This window comes from Watersipora subatra, chromosome 8, assembly GCF_963576615.1.
Source record: "Watersipora subatra chromosome 8, tzWatSuba1.1, whole genome shotgun sequence".
Taxonomy (NCBI): domain Eukaryota; kingdom Metazoa; phylum Bryozoa; class Gymnolaemata; order Cheilostomatida; family Watersiporidae; genus Watersipora; species Watersipora subatra.
Window position 1 is genome coordinate 25,096,500 of NC_088715.1, and position 5,139 is coordinate 25,101,638.

Sequence of the window (5,139 nt, forward strand, 5' to 3'; positions counted from 1 at the left end):
GCTGCTGCTTGCTTGCTAACAGGAAAAGAAGGGAAAAGAGACAGTCGACACTGCATCATCTTAGCAACTCTTTAGCAATATACTCAGAATGAATGATATGATATTTATTTCATTGATATTCATTATGTTTTTCTTTGAAAATGAAAATGATGATCTGATGGTTATTTGGAATCAGTTTTATTAACCCTTTAGCAGGCATAGCGACATTTTGTCGTTTTGCGATGCTGACTTTCGTGGGCAGAGCAACTATTATGTCGCCACACAAACGGTTTATATAAATTGATTTATGGTTAGCTAATTGCCTTTTTCTGTTTAATTTTTTTTACCAATAGTAAACTAAAATATGTTTGTCTCTGTTAGCAACAAAAAAATAAGCCATTTGCAGAATAAAAACGATCGTTTTTGCAATACTAATCAAACGAAAAATCCGAAATAAAAACGTATTTAAATAAAATTGAGAAGTTTGTTTGTAGCTTTTTTTTCTTTATTAATGCGTGAGTCATATTGGATGCTTAGCGGGGCGTGGAACCTGGGCGCCCTCTAGGGAACTCCCAGTGTTTAGGGGGTGTATTTCAAATTGATCAACCAGGTGATTGGGGGTACAATATCCAAATTCAAATTGGCCAACCAGGTGATTGGGGGTACAATATCCAAGTCTGGGCCTATCCAGGTGGGTGTTTTTTTCAGAGCATCAGCCCTGGGCTAGTATATAGCACTAAATTGTACTAGACCAGGGATGGGCAAACTTTTTATTAATGGGTCACATCAAGAAAGACCTGTACAAGCTTTGTACAGTTTATAATGTAATAACAATTTATTGTATTGGATAAGTAAAGCACTTGGGCATTTAATCAATGATGTACAGCCCCCTGTATATCATTGGGGGCTGTATATCATTGATAGTAGTAAACCTATTAAAAATTCGCTAACTATTCTAGCGAGAAAAATAAGTGAGGGTCTTACAAAGAGCCGTGGGAGAGCAACTTCATAAGCTTTCATTTACAATAGACTGAAGAAAAGATGACAGACCCCATTATCGAGATTTAGGTATTTAGTCTTTCATTGTTAAGATGTGTCTTACTGTTTCCCAAGAGTATCGTTATTTTTATAGTGTATGTATAGTTTAAAGTGCTGCTACAATTTGATTGCATGCGTGTCCCACTTTTAGAACATCAACTGGATGAGACCAGTATCCTCGGTTATTTTCGCAATCCTCAATAACAGAAAAAACAATAACGTGTACGAATTAGCGCACGGAACCAGTGGTATAAAGACACATGTGTAGTACCAAACATACCCGTGGTTGGAAAGTGTGTGTGGTTATGGTGGAATATAGTCCTTCATCTAAGTGGGCAATTAGCGGATTCTGGTTGAACGTCTTAGGTTGGCCTGTGCATTAGTGTTACGGGTTGAATGTTCAGTTTCAGTGTGGTTGCTAATGGAAGTTTCTGTGTCACGACTAGTGTTATCAGGCATGGTTTGTGGTCTTGGCACAGTTTCAACATAGTTGCTAAAGGAAGTTTCCGTGTCGCGACTAGTGTTCTCAAGCCTGGTTTGTGAAGTTGCTAATTCAGGTTCTTCAGGTGGTGGCACACTATGTTCTGCTAGTAGGGGTCAAATGTCTCGCCTATTCTTGTGTGCTAGGTCATTGTCGAGTTGTACGGCATACAATTGACTGGTCAGTTTTTTGTTGATCGGTGTCTTTCGCCATTGCTGTTTGTGGTTTCTCCAGTCTCTAACCAAGACTGGCTATCCTTCCGCTAATGATGTAAAATCTCTGGCTTTAGCATTGCAACTCTCTTGATGCCTTTGATTTCGGGTTTGTTTCTCCCAATATTCATTGTTCGCTACAGACACAATACATTGTGACAGCACTGACCTGGTTGGTAGGCCGATTAGTTGCTGAATTGGGCTTGTTGTAATATTCTCTTTTGTTGTGTTTCTGTATTTTAATAGCGCTAGTTTGGGCTCAGCACTTCGGCGCAGTATCCTTTTGATGATCTTTACAGCTTATTCCACCTTTCTATTTCATTGTGGGTAATAGGGTGAACTGGTAGTATGTTTAAAGTTCCAAGTTTTGCTGAAAATAGCAAACTGGTTAGATGTGAATAGAGGTCCATCGTCAGTCACAACCTCTTCAAGAATGCCTAGTCGTCCAAAGCAGCTTTTGACGCTTCGAATTATAGTCTCAGCAGTTTGGTTATACAGTAGCCCGTACTCTAAATAGTCAGTGGTATAGTCAACAACGGTCAGGTAGTGTGTATTGTCGTTTTCAAGTAAGTCGATCCCCACCTTAGTCCATGGTTCGATGGGAATTCGGTTATTGAGTATGGTCTCTATTTGCTGTTCAGGAGTGTCCTTATGGTATTGAGGGCAATTTGCAATATAGTCCCTTATGTCATTGGTGGGACCTAGCCAAAAGAAGGTGTGCTGAGCACGTCTAAGTGTTGAATTTATACCTTTGTGCCCAGTGTGCAAGAGTTTAAGGAATCATTGTTGCAACACCTTCAGTATAATTGTCCATTATCCCTTGAGTACAATGTTGGTCTCAATGGTTAATTCCTCTGTAAAGTGATAATATTTTTCATATGTAGTGCATTTAGGAGCGTTCTAAACACAGTTGATAAGTTTTTTGAGTGTTTTGAGTTCATTGTCCTATGAAGTAACTGTTCGGATTTCATGAGTCAAGTCATCGCCAACAGGAGAGTCAGTCGTTTGTGGGTCAATCTGAAATATGTGTTCGGGTAGTCTCTGATGGTTTGGCAATTCAAAGTATGAGTCACATGATTAGAAGTCAGCAGTCACCTTTTTCAGTCCTTTGTTGCTAAATCACTTTTATGTTAGAGTATCGCTGCAGGTATAGTAGCATTGCCTGTAGTCTCCTTGAAGCCGTATGGGTTTTTGAAAATAGGGACTAAAGTTTATAGTCAGTGTAGATAGTTACATTACGGTGTCCAAAGGTAGACCAGTCAAAAGTTATGTGCTAAATACTATAGCCAGGAATTCGAGCTCGAGGTGTACATAATTCTGTTCTGTATCAGTCAAACTGCCTGACACATATGCTACAGGTTTGTCTTCTTGCATAAGTGCTGCTCCAATTCTGGCCATCGAAGCATCTGTCTGTACAGTAATAGTAAATGTTGCAGTCAAAGTATTGCAAAGTTTTGGAGTCCGTTAGCAAAGTTTTAAGTCGGTTGGAAACATTTGTTTGGTCATCAGTCCATTGAAAGTCATGTCATGTTTGATTAAACGTCACAGAGGTTCAGATTCTGCAGCAAAGTTGTTGATGAATTTAGACATATATGTCACACCCTCTAGAAAACGTTTCACGGCTTGCTGGGTTGTAGGTGGTTTCATTCTACTGATAGCGGCCACTTTGTTAGGATCAGGTCGAAGCTCCGCTGTTGTGAGTAGGTGTCCAATGCAGTACTGTATTGTCATATTAGGAGACTCCGGAACCATCCGGAGCACTTTTCCTCTGTCAAAATTTCGGAAATAGCGAAATCAGCATAGTGTACCTAGTGGAAGTCATTACGTGGCACTAAAATTCACAGGCCCGTATTCCCTGATGCGGCTGGGCAGCTGAGTCGCCCCCACTTTGTTGTGATCTTAGGCGGCTAATTAGTAAGAGTTTCAGTCTAAGCTCATTCACTTGGAATTTCCAACAACTAATTACCTAGCGCTCTAGCGCAACGTTGCGCTCTAGTGATGAGGTGGAGAAGCCCACTAATCTAGTACGTATTGGTTTTGCCTGCCACCAATGCAGTGAGTGAGAAATACTTTTCTGCATTGAAGCGAATCCAAACATCGATGAGGAACACCATGGGGCAGGCTGTCTAAATAATCTTCCAATATTACACATATATAAAGATGTTGAAATAGATACAGAATCAGTTGTGAAAGATTTCTGCCATGGACATATTGACAGAAGAAGAGCTTTGTAAAAGACAAGTGTCAGGCTATAACACTCAATCTTCTATGTACACATGTACATGTATGTTTGTGTTTGCAGGCCATGTTTGTTGCTCATTGTATTCCTAGGTGGCCATAATTTAAACATAGTAAGTTTTAAGCAGGCCAATTAATCTATTTGTTGTCTTTCCCTGGTGCATGTAATATATTATTTAAACTTATTTTTGAAACTGAAACAGGTGCTCTTAAATTTAGTTTTAAAAAAACAAGTGTCAAGCTATAACAATCAATTTTCTATGTACACATGTACATGTATGTATATTTATGAATATAAATGTAAATATACATATATATGGTTACAACTCAAAACCATGTAACTCTGCAGCTAGCTCTCTTTACAAGACTTGAAATGACTCACCTTGGCAGGACCTGAATATCCACCTTAAATAATACAAGATACACTTTAAAATGCTCTAATCTTGCTCTTAATTCTCAAAATTTTTTAGGGGGAGCGCCCCCGAACCCCCCTTCTCTGGGAGGGTGCTTCATCTCCCCTCTCAGACCCTCCCCCGCTCAGCCGAGTCGGGGCTTCTGCCCTCTGGCAACTACTAATTGACAGTCTCCTGACCACTTTTTTTGGACAATACAGCCCTGGTCCAATGTATGGTAGTTCATCTTGAAGGAATTTTTATTTGGATTTGTTGAGTTTGAGTCCAGTTAGCCAAGCACGTTCAAATAGGGCTGGTAAATTACAGCTGTGCTGTTTTTTGTTGGTCCCATAGATAATAATGTCATCAGCCACTACCGTTATGCCATCTAATCCTGCAAGAGCCTCCGTCAGTCATCTTTGAAATTCCTCTGGCGCTGAGGCAATTCCGAACAGCATTCTCAAGTACTTATATTTTTCTTTTGAAGTCCAGAAAGTGGTCAGATCCGTAAATTCGTCAACCAGGGGATTTGGTAAAACCCTTCTTTAGCATCGCATAGTGAGAAATATTTGGCGTTGTTCAGGTGTGGTTAGATGTCGTCTAAAGTTGGCATAACAGAATGATTGCGTTTGATACATTGGTTGAGGTTTTTTTTAGATCTATACATATCCTGTTCTTGCCATTTGGTTTGCGTACGGGCTGTAAATGGAGGATCCATTCGGTTGGTTCATCCACCTTAGCAATGACTCCATGCTGCTCCAGTTCATTAATGACATCTATGAGGTCATATTTCATAGGC